The sequence below is a fragment of the Polyodon spathula genome, chromosome 8, assembly GCF_017654505.1.
Source record: "Polyodon spathula isolate WHYD16114869_AA chromosome 8, ASM1765450v1, whole genome shotgun sequence".
In the NCBI taxonomy this organism is placed as follows: Eukaryota; Metazoa; Chordata; class Actinopteri; order Acipenseriformes; family Polyodontidae; genus Polyodon; species Polyodon spathula.
In genome coordinates this window covers 1,330,239-1,351,951 of record NC_054541.1, presented here as the reverse complement: position 1 = coordinate 1,351,951, position 21,713 = coordinate 1,330,239, and the positions used below count along the sequence as shown (strand labels likewise).

At 38.7% G+C, this 21,713-nt stretch overlaps 2 long non-coding RNA genes across 2 annotated transcripts; one reads left to right on the top strand and one right to left on the bottom strand.

Annotated features, from left to right (window-relative positions):
* Positions 1-7,373: 7,373 nt before the first annotated feature.
* LOC121319090 lies at positions 7,374-11,879 on the bottom strand. The gene is made up of 5 exons (XR_005950663.1): positions 11,659-11,879; positions 11,392-11,446; positions 9,530-9,578; positions 8,561-8,947; positions 7,374-7,649 (listed from the first exon to the last, which is right to left on the bottom strand). It is a non-coding gene; the product is annotated as an uncharacterized LOC121319090 (long non-coding RNA).
* Positions 11,880-17,463: 5,584 nt separating this feature from the next.
* LOC121319098 lies at positions 17,464-19,656 on the top strand. The gene is made up of 3 exons (XR_005950667.1): positions 17,464-17,583; positions 19,125-19,196; positions 19,644-19,656. It is a non-coding gene; the product is annotated as an uncharacterized LOC121319098 (long non-coding RNA).
* The last annotated feature ends 2,057 nt before the right edge of the window (positions 19,657-21,713 follow it).

Genomic DNA, 21,713 nt, shown 5'->3' with positions numbered 1-21,713 from the left:
CAGGGGATTTGTTTATTTTAAGAGCTCCTAGTCCCTTTAATACTTTTGCCTCTGTGTGAAAGAGAGAGAAAGGATCGATGCTGTAAATCTCCCTCCCGATTAGAAAGGGCGCTGTGTGAGGGGGAAAGTAAACTGCCTCCTAGAGCTGCCACCTCTGTTGTAGGTGGAAACCTGAAGGTGACCATATTAGCAGGGGCGCGTAGCTGCAAGTACTCAGGACGATTCCATTGCAGTCAGCTGCGCGGCAGCCCTCTATTAGGGAAACCATGGCAACGCGCTGACTGCGGGGAGGAGTTTGCTGGATACAAAGGGGAGCAGCTAAGTCAAAACCTCCGCTTACGCTGATAATGAAAATAGACGGCCGGAGACTGTATTGCTTTGTTTTTTTGGATTACGTGTGTTTTGTGTTGCAGAGGAGGAGTGAGCCGGGGACCGGTAAAACACAGAGCACGTGACTGCACTGCACCGCACTGCACCGCACCACCTGCAACAAGAGCACTGCGTGCACGGAGAACGTGGGGACGGACAAGGTCCCGTTTTTGTTTACTTTTTATTTTTAACTAAGAAGAGCCACTGCGTACCCCCCAGTACCATTGCTGGTAAAGGGGGGGACTTATTTGTGGTGTTTTGTTATGATTTTTGTTATTGTTGTCATTAAAACAAGCACTGTTTTGGGAGAAAGATTGTGTGGACCTGCTTCATTCACTGCACCTGACCACACTTGGTGTCAAGAAGAGGGATTATAATGGACCCAACCGCATTGGCAGTGCTGTTGGAGGCGCAGGAGCGGAGGCATCAACAATCATTGACGGCCATGATGGAGAGGATGCATGGCTTGTTCCTGGAGGCCAATCGGGGGAGGGAACCGTCAGTTCAACCAGCAGTACCCTTACCAAGGGTAAGGGTAGTGAAGATGTCGCTGGAGGATGACCCCGAGGCTTATTTGGTTGCCTTTGAAAGGCAGGCAACAGCAGCTTAGTGGCCTCGGGAGTGATGGGCTACCCAGTTGGGCCCAAATTTGATTGGAGAGGCCCAGGCAGCCTACCATGCCCTGACACATGAGCAAGCCCTGGTGTACGACCAGGTGAAGCAGGCCATTCTCCAACAGCTTGACATCGCAGAGGAGACACACCGCCGCCGGTTCCGAGAGTACCAGCGACCCCCAGGACTGCGACCCCACGTGGTGGCCCAGCAACTAGTGGATCATGTGACCCGGTGGCTCTGCCCCGGCACCAACAGTGCAGAGAAGATCACTGAGCTGATTGCTATAGAGCAGTTTTTGAAGGTGCTGGGGCCGGACACCCAGAACTGGGTCACCAGGCATCGACCCACCACGCTAGAGGCAGCAGTCCGATTGGCTGAGGGGTATGAGGATGCGTCGGCATCTGCTCCCATGGCAGTTACCCCCGCTCCTCCCTCCAACCGACCCCGGATGGCGAGTCCAAGGACAGGACCCCCACAGCACTTCACCCCCTCCCCCCACGGGGCTACTTCCCATCGACACTCCACGAGCGGCCTTCCTCCACCCCAATGGAGGGCGAGGTCAACCCCCCAGACTTATTTGTGGTGTTTTGTTATTATTTTTGTTATTGTTATCATTAAAACAAGCACTGTTTTGGGAGAAAGATTGTGTGGACCTGCTTCATTCATTGCACCTGACCACACTCTGTTATGCTAAAATTATCTAATGGTATCTACCCTAACAAACAGGAAACTAGAAATTTTCACAGAGGAAATTTGAAGCTGGTCAGGCTTCGATGTAAGCTTAAAAAATGAATGCATTTCAAGCAGGTTAAGGGCATGTGCTCTTCAAGAACGTCATGTTGCAAGTTCAAACCACGGTATTTTTTTCCCACTGCGTTTTGTGCTGTTTTAAAACCTAAATAATTTGTTTAATATAAATGGTGTGGATATCAAACTGCTTGCACGCCCTGGTTTGTTTTGACGTTGACCAACATGTGGCATCACATGATTGGTAGATATCCAGTTATTTAGCTTTTCCGTTTGAATAGTCGCTATACACTATTAAAAAGTAGACTGAAGAGGAGAATAACAGTTTGACGATTTATTTCTCATTGTGTATAAGAGGTATGTACGTTTTTTTCACATTTGAGTTAAGAAAGTTTCAGTCTTCTGATACTTCTACAGATGGTAATTCGAAGTGATTTAGTTTTGCCGCTGCAACATGGTTAAAACAACTAAACACTGAGCTGTATAGAGACTCTCGGTAGTTGCAAACAAGTTTTTCTAACTTGTACGAGGAACTACCGTTCCAATCAATATATTGTATTTTATTTTCTTCTTCCGTTTTGTTTTTCCTCTTTTGAGTGCTAACGGATCACGCTGGAATCTGTGCTCTATCTATCTGTGTGTCTACTTCATTTAAAGTCTTGCCATGGCAGTGCAACGTCTTTTCCCACAGAGTGCACATAAACGGGTTTTCAAATTGCTTTAAAAATGATTATAAAATTGTGACCGAAGGGGGTTCTTTTATTTTATTTTTCATTTTTACAACCTGCTGGCAATCGAGTGCTTAATCAATGCACGTGTCTAATGTAAAATTACAAAATGCACCGCTAAAGGGCAGCAGAGATATTATTAATGTTTCTCAATGGCACCTACATTCCATAACAGAAACCTTATACTGGAGGACTAATGTTGTACGAATGAAATGAACACGACATACAAAACAATGGTTACCTACACTTAAAGAAAAAAGAAACTAACATCGTAGAGGTCTCACAAAATGCCTATAGACAACAATCTACTCTGTAAACTTCACTATATGTTTTGCTTTCGATCCCACCTCATGAGTTGTGCAATACGTAGGCAGCAGGGGGTGCAAGAGACTAATAAAAGTACAGTGTTGCTTATTTACTGTAGGCAGGGGTACTGGATTACATTCTCTAGCAGGTCAGATAAGGCAATGAGCAAACCTTTGCGACACTACACCAATCAACTAATACATGTCAGAAATAACTACTTCCGATGATAATGAAAATAGAAAGCAAATATATTTTTCCTACTATTTTTCTCAAAATATGCAAACGACATCTTGCAAACAAATAATTATACAAATCCCAATGTAATGCTATTAAAACAGCATGTTATTCATTTTCATTTTATTAAAACTAGAAAATATTCAGAAAGGTGCAGCCAGCATTCAAGTTAACGAATGAAAGCGCGTCAATTAGTGATCGCTTTATTTGTGTTGTATAAGCATCTTATTAAGACCCTGGTTAAACGTGTAGCACAGTGTTTAAATATGCATGTTCTAGCTCCAGTGTATTTAAATGTAAATTAAAAGTTTCTAAATTAAATGAATAGCATGACAGTAAACAAATGGACAATAAACTTCAGTCATCTTGGAGAGGCGTGCCATCTTGGAGAGGCGTGTCATCTTTGAGAGGCGTAGCATCTTGGAGAGGAGTGTCATCTTGGAGAGGCGTGCCATCTTGGAGAGGCGTGCCATCTTGGAGAGGCGTATCATCTTGGAGAGGCGTGCCATCTTGGAGAGGCGTGCCATCTTGGAGAGGCGTGTCATCTTGGAGAGGCGTGCCATCTTTGAGAGGCGTGCCATCTTTGAGAGGCGTGCCAAAGGCGTGCCATCTTTGGTGCATTTCTTACTGTTGCCAAGCAGGGTTTTTTAAGCCCAAATAAAAGATCTTTGACAGGCTCCGTTTCCTCGGCCAATTTCCTGTGCCTGTGTCGCAGTGCTGTTTATCATATGAAAAATTAAGAAAATATAGACATATGCACTTAAGTTTTTCATTTATTTCTGTAATAAAGCCACACATACAGCAGCCCCTCTCAACTTCCCAAGCCTTTCTATAATAATCTGGAGACACAAATAATAATCTGGAGACACACCTAATCAATCGTAATAGGTTAATTAATCACATAACTTAATACAATACCTAAGCTAACGCACCCCTGCCATTGTAGTTTCTTCGCAATAAACAAAGTGGCAAATTACCTAAAGTAATAGCGTTTCTTTCAAGCTGTGCACACTAGTGAAAACTGTCAAATTTAGCTTAAATAAACTCTTCAAGAAATAAATGTGGAAAAGGGGGCGTTGCACAAAGTTAAAAAAAAAAAAAAAACACCGTTTTGCTTTTCGTGGATTAGCCTATTCTGCTCATAACAGAAAATAAGATCACACACACACAAAAAAAAAAAAAAAAAAAAAAAAAAAAAAAAAAAACCGTTGATCACTATAGGTAACGTTTCCCTTGCTAGTTTGGCCAGTGTCTGGAAAGTGTGAAGCATTTTCGAGTGATGCGCATTACCTGCATCTATCCCCCGATTCTGACTCGCTTGCCGATCTGAAGCATCACTTTGTTGATGTTGTGTTAATACCGCGCATCACATGCCATTTTACACACACACGTGGATTTTTGCTTTTGAATTCATGTGCAGCAATGTTTGTAATAATATTCAGATTGCTTCTCCACACTAAAGAAAACAATACCACTGTTTTCATATCACACTACACACTACCACTACCATATCACACAATACACACTACCATAGAAATAAACCCGCGCCCTCTACAAAACGCCACGTCACGTATATATTTTAAATAATAATTTTAAAAAGTTTCCTTTTTTTGTAGGCTGGTTTTAGTATCCTTAAAATGTACAGAACACAGTTTGTATGTGTAATGTTTGGCAACATGGGTGAGAGGTATTCATTTTTGACACATTTTGTTTCTGGTAGTGGCGTTATTGGTAGCACAGTATAGGAAAGACAACTCAGCACAGCAGAACTAACCTAATATACTGTGTATATATCTATGTCAATTTGTACTTATTTTTCCAGTAGAAGACATGTAAATTATTTGTGTTATAATCTTTCTGTAAAGTTACTTAATACTTAATGAGTTAGTGTTTTATTAATTATTTCCATATTACAAATTGCTATGTTCAATGTACTGCATGTAATTATTGATTATGTACTGTGTAGCCTTGAACAATTTAAGAGAGAATTTAAAAACAGCAAACAGCTTTTTATCTAAAGAGAATTAGTTTTTTTTCAAATAATAGGATAGAAATAGCTAGGCAGACTGATGACACAGAGAGAAATTCTTCATCAAATTTTCTTTATTGATACAGAAATAATCAGTAATGTCAGTGCAGCACTTTCCAAAACTATATTTTTAGATTTACAGTGAAAAATATATATTCTTAAAATTGAAACACAGGGATAATCAGAAAATCTGGCTGTTTACAGAACGTAGATACACATGACATAGCTGTATGTATCCCTTTAAATGCTATACAAATATATACTATACTATGTATACTATTTTATTTGGCTCACCAAACACCACAGTAAAAGAGAGTTTTGCCTTTTGAGCTTCTTTACAATCCCTTTAGGCACTATACAGTCTGCGCTGCTTTATCGGGATGCTTCGGGAGAACTAAAAATATCCTGAGTAAGCGGCTGTCCCAATTAAACGAGAGGCATTTGAGACGACCTTAGTTACACTTTTTTGTTTCTAAATGAAAAAAAAGAATGAAATCACATCACATTATGAATACATGTTAAACACAACAACACTTAATAGTCTTAAATAGTCTTTTTTATTCCTAAACAAAACTAATCTTTTTTTTGTTGTTATTTCTACATTAAATTAAAAATAATAGAATCACAATTTATCACAAGGCAAGGCACCTGCGATGCTGACATGCCAGCTTTCTGATACCACCAACGATCATTCAGTATTCTGTTGATACCACAAGTATATTCAAATAAATGGGAATAAAATGTGTACATTTTTATATTAAATCTATTAATTATTTTACCATATAACACTGACAGTTAAACATTTAGCAGCAGGTCAACAAAAAGTTGCCTAATAGATGAATTCTGGCCAAAATTGCAATATCCCATGATGAGTGTCAGTGCATAACTATAAACTGGAGTGTTCAAAAGTTTGGAAACAGCAAATGAGGATCATCCACTCAGGGGTACCAAGATATTAAGAAAGGGAACTGAGTAAGGAAAACCTTCAATACAATCACCAGTCCTAATCTTGCTGTTTCCAAACTTTTGAACACAACTGTGTATTTCAAAGAGTGCTAACCTTGGCTTTTAAATATATCTAAGCTTCGAGCATTGCCAAAAATATCACTGGTCCCCTAATCGATTCATATCTTTTTGTTCTTGAAAAACTCTGGGTGTCTTCAAATTAAAGAAAAAAAAGTAAGCAAAGAATAAAACGTTCTTAATTGCTTCAACAAGGGGACCAGTGCTTAATGTGTGTATTGATTTGAATGCCTTGGTTTTCAGTGGGGTAGTGCAGGACTTGAATTCGGAAATGAGTGACAAAACCGGATATAAAATTCCAGCTTCAGGTTTTGGGACTGGCCCAGCCCACTTTTGGCTCTGCCCATTTCTGAATTGCAGTCTTGCACACCCTTCCCTCTCGCTGCTTTAGGTGGCATGGCAACTTTGCCTTTTGTATGTGTTTACAACAGTAGCAGCATGGAACTGCAGACAATCCCACTCATATCTCTGTTTAACACCTTGGGCAAAACTTACACAAGAAACAAAGTTAATAAACGTTAGGCTTAAGCCAAACAACTGTTTACCTGACTTAGTTTCTTTTAATGTTTGCGTTTTTTTTTTCATAAATGAAAAATGCACCATTAAAGGCTCGCAAATATTTATGGCTTCACAGTAATTGATTGGTGATTATTATAAAAAAGAAAAGCCAACACTACAATTAAACTACAGAAATAAAAATAGCTTGTTTTTCTTTTGTATATTGTTTTATTGTCATGTTGACTTTCCCTTTAAGAGCAAATTAATTAACAAATTATAATAATCACCAATCAATTGTATAAAAATGTAATTAAGTTTGTTTGAATGCACTCTGAGGAAGGCATCTAGCCACAACATGTCTGTCTGTGCTTGCGTAGCTGCCATTTAAAAAAAGAAAAATATGTCTTAAATAAATAATCTTTTTGTAAATTTGAAGTGAGTGCTGGTCTTACGGTAAAATGTAATATTTCTCTTTGACCAAAGCACCCAAAGTGAATGCTGTGAATTAAGATTCAAGTTTTCTCTGGAGTTGAGCAAGCCCTTTGATAACACTATGTAACACAATTTTTGTTCCTGGGTAGTAAGTGTTATTTCCTAATTGCTTATGCCTCAAAAGTATAGAAAATGGCTATTATTCCCCACAAACTTTGCTTTTGTGACCAGGACAGTGATATTTCAAAATATCACTATTTCCAATGGGAAAACGGGCAAATGTGCGTCTTTTCATTCACATAAAGTCAGAAAAAAACAACATATGAATCCAAATTAACATGTATTTATACTAAAGTAATACAAAAATGACTACAAAAGATTTAGAAGAGCTGGAAGATCTTGCACCACATCTCATAATAGGCATCACTTAAATGAAATATGAACGATTTATCTGCATGCTTCCACAACTGAACTACTACATTCTTGGGGCACTGGTGATTAGAAGGCATAACTTCACTGGATTCAACCTTTTCTGCATTCTCTTTTTCTTCAATGCGGGCCAGTATGCCCAGAAATTCGGCTTCTTTGCTTTTGTTGAATTTCCTGGTCTCCCCTTTCATTTTCTTTACTTCTTCATCCTGCATTAATTGATCATATTCTTCTTCCATCTTTAAAACAAACCAGAACAAACATGTCAGTGACAAGCATCCCTGCCATTCAACATTAAACAATGACATCCAAAAATAGAGCAGCAGGACCAAGCACTGTAGACACATGTAGCAATGTGAGTGTGACATGCAGACCGGTGGTCTTCATATAACCCCAGATTATATAGCAATGTGAGAGCAGACCGGTGATATAACCCCAGATTATATAGCAATGTGAGTGTGAAATGCAGACCGGTGGTCTTCATATAACCCCAGATTATATAGCAATGTGAGTGTGACATGCAGACCGGTGGTCTTCATATAACCCCAGATTATATAGCAATGTGAGTGTGAAATGCAGACCGGTGGTCTTCATATAACCCCAGATTATATTACTGTCAAAAGGTTAAGTAAATTGTCAAGACCAAGCTTCATCATAGTTGAAAAAGCTTTTCTCTACACATACGTAAAACCATTTTCAAACACGGTCCATGATACAGACAGGCAAACAGGCCAATTCCATATAACCCCAGATTGTGATACTCAGAATTATGTGGACAGAATAATGTCCACATTTAGTTTTGTCAGAATTGGAAAAGTGGTTTTCTAGAAAATGTAATTGCAGCTTTTTCATGATTTTTTTTTTCTTGATGTCTAAGATTTGTCATTTATGTTTATCATTACTGTATGAATGACATGCAATCAGTTCTATGCTTGACGTGTTTCAACTGGGTCCCTAGACCAGTTTAGGAGACTCTGTATATCAATCTGTAGAAAAATGTAGTAAAGGTTTCAAAACATAATGACCACACCCACATCCCAATTGTTGCCATTCTCTATATCCTCCTCTGACAGTGAAGAGAGGCATGGACATTGTGTTCACAGCACCCTGGTCATTACAGCTTTGACTTTGACTAGTTTTATATTCTTACCATAGGAGCAAAACATTTCCCATAGTTGTAGACTTTGGTTCCAGGAAACTAAATTCCATTTTGTAAGAGGTCCTGCAAGCTGTCAGCCACTTGGTGCAACACCTCATTTTCATAAGCATAGATGTTGTCATCTCTGCCTGCCAGAATGATCAGCTGCAGGTTCACTGCCAGACTCGAACATATCAATGGCACCGATAACTCTCATCTCTACTCTTTCATGAAGGTACAAATCTTCCCATGCTTCAAGCTCATCCTCCATTTCTGCATAGATTGTGTCATCTAGCCCCCCAGTTCTCATTGGATACCCTGCTGGCTTCTCCAGAGACACAGTCTGCCCCCTGTATTTGTCCACTTGTTCCGATACATGGTCAAGGTAGTTGGGTGAATCTGTTGTAAGAAAAAACAAAGATAAGTGGTGGGTGTCAACCTTCAGGGATCAAGACCTAAGATATGGTATATTAACTGTATCAAAGCATTTTTCTGACAAAAAACAAATAACTATCTGTGTTGCATTATATCATAACAGGAGGTGTGGTGGTCCAGTGGTTAAGAAAGGGGTTTCAAATCCCAGCTCAGCCACTGACTCAGTGTGTGTGTGAGAGAGACCCTGAGCAAGTCAATTAACCTCCTTGTGCTCGGTCCTTCAGATAAGACATTAAACAAACGAGAGCCTATTGGAAGAGACTATGCAGCAGCAGCAGTTGTTGATGCATAGTTCACCCCCTAAGTCTAAGTCGCTTTGGATAAAAGCATCTGCTAAATGAATAATAATAACAATCATAATAATAATAATATTATTATTTTCAATTGATGGCTCTTTAGTACGGTGTGAATTTACCAGAGGACAACAGTCACACATTTGTAATATAGGCAGTCATAATCTTGTTATGACAATCACAATTTAAAAACAATTGCATAGGATGTCAATTGGGTTCACTGCACGCCATTCATTTGACAAGTTACACATACCTTATCAGTGCTGCAGAAATCCTGGATGCTGGATAAGACACTCTTGTTGCTGCAATTCCAAAAAACAACTCAAATATTAGCAAGTGCAGTTATGTTCTAATTCTTTATAGTGAACCAAGTCTAAATGTTATGAAACCTGTCTTGTGCAGTGAGTTTTTTGCCATTATTATTATTTATTTCTTAGCTGACGCCCTTATCCAGGGTGACTTACAATTGTTACAAGATAACACATTATTTTTACATACAATTACCCATTTATACAGATGGGTTTGTACTGGAGCAATCTAGGTAAAGTGCCTTGCTCATGGGTACAGCAGCAGTGTCCCCACCGTGGATTGAACCCATGACCCTCTGATTAAGAGTCCAGAGCCCTAATCTCTACTCCACACTGCTGCCCTCACCCTGTGTATATTATATATGTATATAAATATTAAACTGTATCATCAAAGTCTAGAAAGTATTTGATCAGTAAGTTACTGATGCCAGTCTCTGATCCCCTCAGAGCAGCTCACCCTCAGAGCTGGTCTGAAGAAGATATGATCGCTTGAAAAGAAAATCTAGCAAAGAGGCTTATTTCTGGCCCCTGATTTGCCCCTCCTACATCATTATTATTGCTGGCAGGAGTTAAAATCCTAAACTACATGGAAATGCATGATGCAATGGAAATACAATGCAGTTCTCAGTTCCTTGGCCACAGGAGACTTCTTCGTAAAGTGCAAGACTGGACAAGTCAAACTGCCAGGAGTTTGTCCCTCAAATGCAAATTCTGCGCTCTGTTTTATTAAAGCGAGTGGAACAGCAGCATGCATGGATTGCTTGTCTCTCTCAGTTCACTTTCTTGTTTTAGTTTAATATGTCTCTTATTTTTCAGTGTGTTCTTTTATTGTCAGGGTGCTCATGTGCCTCGATGCTGCAGTGTTTGCAGCGCTGTGCATCCTCTGCCTCACCTGAACCACTTCTGCTATTGTTGCTTTTTGTACACCTTGATACCTTTGTTTTATTTTGAAGATTCATAAAATAATTTACGTTTTCTCCTCATTCCTCATCCACTAAAGATATTATATTTTCGTGTATTTCAATTTCGTTTTTTGATCAAGCTAGTAGTTACCACGCCCAGCAATTGCCACAATAATCACACTGTTTGACCAACATAATCAGGTAATAATGTGTTTAGGACGCGACAGAGAACCACGTTTGAACCTCTGACGTCAAGCCTCTGCAGTATCCTAGGATACAGTGTAGTGCTGTTTATTACAATGTCGGAGTCAAAATAAAACAGCTTTTTTCAAAGTACTGTGTATTTCCTAGAAAATAGTAATGAGAAAATATTGAATAGTAAACAGAAATCGGGTATACATCATTAAAAACCGACGTTCAGTTTAAATCCTGTATACATAAGCAAGTTGCAAAACATTTACTATTAACACAGCAATTTAAGAAATTTCGAGGTCATAACATTTGTGAATCAACCCCCGTCCCACCCCCACCCGGAGAAAGATTGCGTACCATCTTGGATATTATTTTACCTTTTGTGAGTAACATTCCCCACCCACAAATACAATACTAGATAAAACATTTAGAAGACAGGTTGTAAAAGCGTTAAACGTTTCTGTTGAAGTATTCAGTAACACTAGTTACGGAAAAGCCACATTTCCATCTGCTTTTCATAATGTGCAAAATGACGGCGTATTTTCCAATCCCAGTTCTGAAGTGTAGGTATTATTCAGTAAATTATCTAAAGTTATCGTATCCACCACCCCACCTACATCCTTAAACAATGTATTTCGATAAAATACAATTTATAATATATACGTGGTAGACTTATAGTCTAAATATTCTATTTTATAAAATGATTCTCTCACCTTACAGTACGGCAAACTGTATTCCCGTGTGTCTCTGTTGAGCAGGACTGACTCACTGGCAGGCAGGATACCAAAGCGAAATATCAGTCATATTCATGTGTCAAAATTATTACATTCTGCTCTAAATGCATATAGGAGGATATAGAATCTTTAAAGCGTATAAAAAATAAAACAAAGTTTGACTTTAATGAAAATATATAATGTTATTTAATATAAAGCCCTAGAATTTTTTATTTTATAATTATGCATGTATTTATGTGTATGTACCTGTATTTTGTTATTTCCTTTACTTGTGTCGAACTGTTTTTCATCTGATTGTTTTGCTTTTTCTTCCTGAATGGATTTTCAAGATGTTTTATTGTAAAATACTCATTCATATATGAATAGCTGTCATTGTTTTGAATTCCTGTTGCGCGGATTGGCTTCCCTCTGTAACACATGACGCGGCTAACAGAGCGCAGCAGCAGAGACGTGACCCATATCGAAGGGGTTTCTTTCAGATCATCTGGATTTGTTTATGAAGGACGTGAAAGAAAAACTTAAGAAAAACGAATTCCATGAACAGAAGCTCACTGAAAAATCCAAGTCTGCGGCGTGGGAATCATTTGTTGTAATAGTGGACAAAGAAGGAAAACGCGTTTTGCAAAACACACATTTGACATCTCAATTCCATTTGCTCTTGTGTTGAGTTTGTAATAAAATCGCGCATTTACGAGATCGTTATTCAGTTCATTTGATTTTCAGATAATGCATACATGCCAGCAGTGCCTATTTGGTCGGGACAGTCCCGATTTCCTGGCAAATGTCCCGCGTCCATAGGAAGATAGTCCTGATATTTACCCATAGGGGGAAAAAAATCATTTATTCTGCGCAGTGGAAAACCACACGCTGTGCTCTTCGTGCAGCTGACACATCTGCTGATCACTTACTTATACAAAGGAAGAACGCTTCATTGTGTCTATGCTTACTGCGAGGATGGTCGAGGGGTGCTGAGTTGGGAGGATATGTCTGTTTTCAGTTCAGTTCAGTTGATTGCTAGCAGGCTTACAGCGTGAACGGTGACAAAAGCACTCGCTCTGCGCAGGAGCTAGAGCAATTCACGGAGCTGAAAGGTTACTGTACCGCCGTCCTGTTACTTAAGAAATCCAGTCCAGCATTGCAATAACTGCTGTCGTGTGGATTTACATACCCTCACCTCAATAATATTAACATTATATAGTATTAACTCACCAGCACAATAATATTATTAAACAAACAGGCACAAGGAAATCGCCGCTTCATTACATCAGCTTAGATTCTCTCGTGCCTGGGTTTTCTCAAGTAAAATAAACTAAGCTTATGGAAACCCGAAAAAGCATTTTGCACAAGACATTTTTCTCCAGTGTGTAAATGCTTTGGAACATGCTCATGCATACACTAACTTTCAAACTAGCATACATTCATAGAGATTGCTAAAGCCAATGTAAAAGGCATGATGCCAGCGCCTCTTCCCTTGTAGCAGCTGAACTGCTGGTGACACATTTGCTTTTTATATTTGCATGTTTCAGCACATGCATCAGTGATGTAATCTCCATCAGAGTTCCTTTGAAATGCACAATCAGGTGTTCAGTGGAAGCAGTGGGCACGCTTCATTTGAAGTGCTGCTTGTTTAATCTATTATCTGTTAGCAACGAGCTCAGTAAAACTATCAAACATTGTTCATTGTGTTCTTAACGGTTAGTTAATTAAAAAGTAACCTATTTATGTAGTAGTAACGCCATATTACTGGAATTTGGAGGTTTGTTTAAAGGGACTATTGAAGCTAGTACTGCAGTAATGTTTAGCAATGAGATCAGGTTTTGTTTTATTAGCGTACACTCACTAGGAATTGACGCATGCGCTTATTCTTGAGTATGTGCTGTTTGCTTTGCAGATGCAGTTACTCCTTTGGTTTCATATAGAAGCGTATGCACCTGCATTTGAGTGTAATGCAAGGTGTGGAGAGTCACATGTTCATATATTGCATTACAAGAAAAACACCATATTTATTCTTTCTCTTGGAATTCCAAATGCTGTAATCTTTTTAGTTTATAATAATAATAATAATAATAATAATAATAATAATAATAATAATAATAATAATAATAATATATTTTTATATACCACCTTTCATAATGGACCACCATCACAAAGCGTTTTACAGAGGTAGGTTGTGAACTGTATATTATATGCAGAGTCACTTACAATAGGACATTGATTTAACGTCTCAACCGAAGGACGGAGCACAAGGAGGTTAAATGACTTGCTCAGGGTCACACACAGTGAGTCAATGGCTGGGATTGAAGCTGGACCTTAAGAACGTAAGAACATAAGAAAGTTTACAAACGAGAGGAGGCCATTCAGCCCATCTTGCTCGTTTGGTTGTTAGTAGCTTATTGATCCCAGAATCTCATCAAGCAGCTTCTTGAAGGATCCCAGGGTGTCAGCTTCAACAACATTACTGGGGAGTTGATTCCAGACCCTCACGATTCTCTGTGTAAAAAAGTGCCACCTATTTTCTGTTCTGAATGCCCCTTTATCTAAACTCCATTTGTGACCCCTGGTCTTTGTTTCTTTTTTTCAGGCCAAAAAAGTCCCCTGGGTCGACATTGTCTATAGCTTTTAGGATTTTGAATGTTTGAATCAGATCGCCGCATAGTCTTCTTTGTTCAAGACTGAATAGATTCAATTATTTTAGCCTGTCTGCATATGACATGCCTTTTAAACCTGGGATAATTCTGGTTGCTCTTCTTTGCACCCTTTCTAGAGCAGCAATATCCTTTTTGTAACGAGGTGACCAGAACTGAACACAATATTCTAGGTGAGGTCTTACTAATGCATTGTAAAGTTTTAACATTACTTCCCTTGATTTAAATTCAACACTTCTCACAGTATATCCGGACATCTTGTTGGCCTTTTTTATAGCTTCCCCACGTTGTGTAGATAAACACATTTCTGAGTCAACATAAACTCCTAGATCTTTTTCATAGTTCCCTTCTTCAATTTCAGTATATCCCATATTATATTTATAATGCATTTTTTTTTTTTGCCTGCATGTAATACTTTACACTTTTCTCTATTAAATGTCATTTACCAAGTGTCTGCCCAGTTCGGAATGCTGTCTAGATCATTTTGAATGACCTTTGCTGCTGCAACAGTGTTTGCCACTCCTCCTACTTTTGTGTCGTCTGCAAATTTAACAAGTTTGCTTACTATACCAGAATCTAAGCTCTTAATGTAGATTAGGAATAGCAGAGGACCTAATACTGATCCCTGTGGTACTCCACTGGTTATCTCACTCCATTTTGAGGTTTCTCCTCTAATCAATCCCTAATCCATGTGCATGCTTGTCCTTGAATCCCTACTGTGTTCAGTTTGGGAATTAATCTTTTTTGTGGGACTTTGTCAAAAGCTTTCTGGAAATCTAAATAAACCATGTCATATGCTTTGCAATGATCCATTATCGATGTTGCATCCTCAAAAAGGTCAAGCAGGTTAGTTAGACATGATCTCCCTTTCCTAAAACCATTCTGACTGTCTCCCAGGATACTGTTACTATATAGGTAATTTTCCGTTTTAGATCTTATTATAGTTTCCATAAATTTACATATAATAGAAGTCAAGCTTATTCCTCTGGAGTTACTTGGTTTGGTTTTGTCTCCCTTTTTGTGGATCGGTATTACATTTGCAATTTTCCAGTCTGTCGGTACCACCCGTGTGGCAAGAGACTGTTGCATGATCTTGGTTAACGGTTTGTAAATTACTTCTTTCATTGCTTTGAGTACTATTGGGAGGATCTCATCCGGCCCAGGGGATTTGTTTATTTTAAGAGCTCCTAGTCACTTTAACACTTCTGCCTCTGTTATGCTAAAGTTATTTAAAATTGGATAGAAACAGGTCGAGATGTGGAGCATGTTGACCGTGCCCTCCTTTTTAAAAACCTGTGAAAAGTAATCATTTAATATATTTGCTATTTTTTTTCTCTTGCTGTTATAATATTGAGAAACATTTTGGAATTGGTTTTAGCCCCTTCAGCAATATTGATTTCTATCTCTCTCTTGGACTTTCTAACTTCATTTTTTACTTGTGTTTGCAGTTCCAAGTACTCTTTCTGTGTACTTTGTTTTTGGTCCTTTTCTTCACACTTTGTAAAGTGCCTTTTTTCGCTGAATATATATGTATTTTTAATTGATCTATTAAACTATTTTGGCAATTTTGTTTTTGATTTAGGTTTGTCTACTTTTGGGATGTAATTGTTTTGCGCCTCTAGTGCTATTTTTAGCAGCCATCCTTCTTCTGTGGATGTTTTCTCTATTTTACTCCAATCTATTTCTGTTAGTCTATGTTTCATACCTTCATAGTTTGCTTTTCTAAAATTGTAAACCTTAGCTTTAGTCATTACTATTGGGGTTTTAAAAAATACTTCTGGTAACAAACCCCTTTCCTTAACCACTGGACCACCTTGGCCTCCGCAATAACTTTAGGGACATAATAATATAAGAAAAGAAAAACAAGATCAGGGAATTTAGCACAACAATACTTTGTTAGTAGCTTCTGATCCCTGACTTTCATCTAGTTGGCTTTTAAAGACATCCTAATGATTGTGCAGCAACACCGTTCTAGTGACCCATTTCAAACACTCCCAACTCTGTGAGAAGAAGCATCTCATCTAATCCTTCTTTGTTACAGGCTAAATAAATTAATATGCCTTGAGTGTTGATTGTCTGTTAACTCCACTGCAAGGGATGTTTCCCAGTCATCAACAATTGCTGCTGTAGAGTCACTTTCAATAGGACCTCGGTTTTACATGTCATCCGAAGGACAGAGCACAAGGAGGGTTAAGTAAGTTGCTGTCTGTTGCCCCTCAGTTTCTAACTGTACTCTAGTCCTGGACTCTCTGCTGTGCTTGAAAGAGTGACTACATTAACTTAAACTTTTTAAGACCTGTATTCTCCTCTAATCGTTTTTTTTTTTTTTTTTTTTTTTTTTTTTGTTAGACTAAATAGATTTAGTTCCCTCAACTGTTGTCTCAACATATTTAGGGTTGGTTGAGTGTACAAGGAAAACAATTGACTCTTGGAGCTAACAATCAATGCCACCACAATTCAAAACACAGAACTAGGGAGGACATTCAGCCCATCAGTGCAGCAGCTGATTGATCTCAAAACTGTTAAGTCTGGTCTTAAAGGATCCCAGTCCTAACAACATGACTTGGTAACCCATTCCATCCCCTCACCACACTCTGTGAGAAGGTGTTTCCTCCCCTCTGTCCTATGTTTATCCACACTTAATTTCCAGAGTGTCCTCTGGCCCTGGTGTCAGTGCTATGCTTGAGGAATTAGTTTGGGTTAACTTTGTCAACACCTTTCAAGCTTTTAAGGACTTCAGTCAAGTCTACCTAACTCTTCATTGTTCAAGCTAAACAAACTCAGTACCCTCTTCACAGCTCATTTCTTTAAGCCATGGGATTAATCTTCACCTTTATGATTGCTTCCCCGTTGCTGGTAGAAATGAGTCTATCACAACACCAAGGTCTTTCTTTCACACCTATTGTGTATTTCAATCCTACTTTTTTCCTACTAAAAAGAGCCCTAGTAATACAATTGTAAAATGTTTCAATAAGAAATATGCACTCCATACCGTACAACAGCTGACTGATTTGCTAATGAAAGAAGCAGCTCAAACACAACACCTGCTATAATGAACATGTTTATGAGCTGAGTGTTTGCAGTACTGTAGATATGAAATTCCTGAGAATGCTTCATTTTGCATGACTGATAGCTAATCATTCTATTGCCTTTAATACTGTATATGGGGCTCCTGTCTGCACCCTGCTGAACCCAGCACAACCCCTGCACAATGGAGATCACTGACACTGTGTCAATAGACTTGGACCATAGGGTATAGAGAAAATAGTTTTCAAGTGAAGTATGGAAATTTGGAAAAGGAGGGCATCACAGAGTATCACAGTGTAGAGAAAGAAAGGGTCCTTGATGAGGGTTTATTGGGAAAGGAGTGCATTTGCCTAGGAGAGGGTATAAAACAGAGCAGGGTGGAGGGACCAGAGCAGCTGAAGAGTGGCAAAGCAGAATCAGCACCTTTTCAAGATGAAACCCTGGACTACAAGAGCCATTCTCCTCTCGGTCCTGACAGTATGGCTTCTGTCAGGGGCTGGTAAGACTGCCTTTATCTTGAGTAACATGGGGAGGGAGGGAGGGAGGGATTGAACTGATTTCCTTCAACCTAAAATAAACGGGGGGAAGAGATGGCAGTGACTGACTTTCATCAGAATAACAGAAGGGTAGGGAGATACAGCCTTCCAACGCATAGGCGCCTAACCCACGGGTCAGAAGGGGCACGTGCCCCTGCTCTTTTAATATGGGGGTCAAACTATATATTTTGGCCTTCCACTTTTCCTCCTTCATAATATATGTATTGCGTTTGACATTGGGTTTGTCTTTTAAAAGTTTAAAGTAAAATAAAAAAAAATTGAAAGCTAACAATTACAAAAAAAAACAAAAACTTGTTTATTAAGGGAATGATGGGAATGGTGATCATGAGAGAGAACAGTTTTTTTATTACTACCAAAAAAAAGTTAATGGAGAGAGAGTATCAGCCCATTATTAAAAATGAAATAAGAAGTTAGCAGGCTACTGTTACTGCGGGGATATGAATGAGTTTAAGCTCAATTTCCACCAAAATCTTTTATTTCTTTTAACTTAGATTAAGTAACTGTAGCAAATAGTTTCATTTCAAAATCACATAAACTGATTTAACGTTAGTGAGAAAGTTGGCTACAATAATTATTTTCATTAAAAACATGTAAATGTGTTTGTTCTTTGCTGATATTAATGTTAAGCTTTCATATCAAAACTTGTGTACTTGCTAATAATTTAAACTCCCTTTAGTTTAATAATAAACATTTACGATAAAGTTATATTATGTCCATAAATGATTCTGAAAATGTAGAAATAAAATAGCTCATTGTTTACAATTAAAAACACTGGATGCCCATTTTAGTATCATAAAACAAGTTTTCATGCCATGTGCAAAGGATTTAATTAATATTATTTGCATTTTTTTATAATCTGTCAATTTGAATGTATTTTTTCACATTTATTAATCCTGTTTTTAAAAACACTGTTCAGATGTATATGTTGTTGACAGTCCTTGTCATAAGTATGGTGGAGTGAGATATCGTGAATCATGCTACTTTCACGTTGTGTTCTGTATATCTGTTTAAGCTGTTTCAGTTTGCTGCTATTTCCATAAGCTGCAAAACAAAGGGTTTAGCATCAGAGGAAGTCTACCTCTTAAAGACATAACAATAACACATTTCATATAGTTATAATGCCACAAACCAGCCTAGCAGGTAATCCAGCGTTATTCATGTCTGTCTAGATGAGTCTGCTGAAGTACTTTAAAAAGCAGCTCAAGTCAGTAGCAGGGAAAAGGAGCCAGTGCCTCAGCATACACAGGTGGAAGAATCTCAGGTCGGGATGGGGATTTAGGTAGTTCAATATTTTTGCCCCCCCATTTTTAAACAAAGTTAGGTGCCCCTGTTCCGCGGGATAACATAGTGGAGAAGACAGGCTTTTCCTAAATGCTGCACTATTGAATAATCAACTTACAATAAGAATATCCTTCTTTGTTCTTAATTTGTACATTGCCATTTAAAAGAATGATTCCCCCCCCTCCATTTCCTCTGTGTGCAGATGCAAGGAGCCTACTAGAGGGTTCTGAAGAACTGGGAGATGATGATTACCAGGACAACAAGAGAGAACTGGGTAAGATCCATTCTTCCAGAACTCAATCCCATATTCTCAACAAAGAGGTTTGTCTACTTGTCTTGGGGTTTGATTTGATAAGCCTGTACTCCACTAGAATAAGATACAGCATTTAGAGCAATTGAAAACTCCCATGTGTTGCATCAACCACCTCCCACCATGGGGACTCCTTATTTACCCTTAAGAAATAAGAGGTTGATTCAGACCAGAAGGATTCCCTGGTACTGTAAAATGCAACTGTGGCTTATCCACATGAATAGCCAAGTCGACTTGTTGTTTCTTATCAAACAGATGCAAAAATTTTAATGAAACAAACAAAAAAAAAAATACCAGTTTTGCTAATTGGGCTGTTTGCATTCTCCATTCCATGCTGTCATTCCTTTCATAGCACTGGATACAACACAGGACTGCTCTCATTAAAAATGTAACCACAGTCTGTGTTTACAGATCTCAGCAACACAGGACTGCTCTCATTAAAAATGTAACCACAACCTGTGTTTACAGATCTCAGCAACACAGGACTGCTCTCATTAAAAATGTAACCACAGCCTGTGTTTACAGATCTCAGCAACACAGGACTGCTCTCATTAAAAATGTAACCACAGCCTGTGTTTACAGATCTCAGCAACACAGGAATGCTCTCATTAAAAATGTAACCACAGCCTGTGTTTACAGATCTCAGCAACACAGGAATGCTCTCATTAAAAATGTAACCACAGCCTGTGTTTACAGATCTCAGCAACACAGGACTGCTCTCATTAAAAATGTAACCACAGCCTGTGTTTACAGATCTCAGCAACACAAGACTCAGAGGAGCAGGAAAAGCATGTAAACACAGCCTGTGTAAGGAAAGATCTCAAGAAAGAAAGAAAGAACTTATTAAAAATGTAACCACAAAAAAACAAAGTCTCAGGACAGACCACATAATTTGTTTAGAAACTCAACCTGACTAATCATCACTAATCATGCATAAATAATTTGTAAAAAAATAATGTAATTATATGTAAAAATAATGTGATATCTTGTAACAATTGTAAGTCGTCCAGGATAAGGGCGTCTGCTAAGAAATAAATAATAATAATAATAATAATAATAATAATAATAATAATAATAATAATAATAATAATAACAAGGGCCTTATTTGCAGGATGACATGGTTAAACCTCACAGCTCTGCATTGCAATGTAATGGGGAGCTCTCCTCCTGCCTGTGTTCAGTGTCCTCTGAAGTTGTGCACTGCAGTCGAGGGAATCCTTCATTGCTTCATGAAGCTCTCTTCTCCCTGTTCCAGAGGCAGAGGATTCAGGCAACAGTGATGCTGAACTGGACAGTGATGGACTCAAAGGAGAGCGGGAGTTGGGTGAGTCCTTTGAAAAGCACGCCTGGGTAGTGTGTGGGCACAATGTTAAACCTTCAAGAGGAGCACATGTAGAATTATAGCTGAAAGACTTAAGGCCAAACCCCAATGAATCTGAGCACATCTAGCTGCTGTTTCTCTACTGGCACTAACACAAACCCCAGTGAATCTGAGCACATCTAGCTGCTGTTTCTCTACTGGCACTAACACAAACCCCAGTGAATCTGAGCACATCTAGCTGCTGTTTCTCTACTGGCACTAACACAAACCCCAGTGAATCTGAGCACATCTAGCTGCTGTTTCTCTACTGGCACTAACACAAACCCCAGTGAATCTGAGCACATCTAGCTGCTGTTTCTCTACTGGCACTAACACAAACCCCAGTGAATCTGAACACATCTAGCTGCTGTTTCTCTACTGGCACTAACACAAACCCCAGTGAATCTGAGCACATCTAGCTGCTGTTTCTCTACTGGCACTAATACAAATCCCAGTGAATCTGAACACATCTAGCTGCTATTTCTCTACTGGCACTAACACAAACCCCAGTGAATCTGAGCACATCTAGCTGCTGTTTCTCTACTGGCACTAACACAAACCCCAGTGAATCTGAGCACATCTAGCTGCTGTTTCTCTACTGGCACTAACACACACCCCAGTGAATCTGAGCACATCTAGCTGCTGTTTCTCTACTGGCACTAACACAAAGTGCCATATCTGTTTCCTAATACATGTGTAACTGTATAAACCTATTTTTGTTCTACCTAATAGGAGACAATATGATGGAGAAAAGAGCTGACAGTGAGTACAGACGGCGTATAACTTCTTCTGTTGAGTGTGTTTCTGTCTGTCTGCCTGTCTGTCTGTCTGTCTGTGCCGGTGTCTGTCTGTCTGTCTGTTACACTGAAGCGAAAGAGGAAAACACAAAGCTTGAGGGATATACACTTTGAAAATATTTAATGTTTGCATTTAACATGTGTTGATGCAATACCTTTAATAAGACTTATTGTATTAATTATTCTCCTTACATGTCAGTAAGAAGGAGTGCCCAACTGAGATATAATAACTTGACTGAAAGATTGTCCTGTTCCCTTACCTTTTTATCAAGGTTAGGGTGGGAATAAGATTCAGTAAAAAACCTGAAATAGAAATTTAGACAA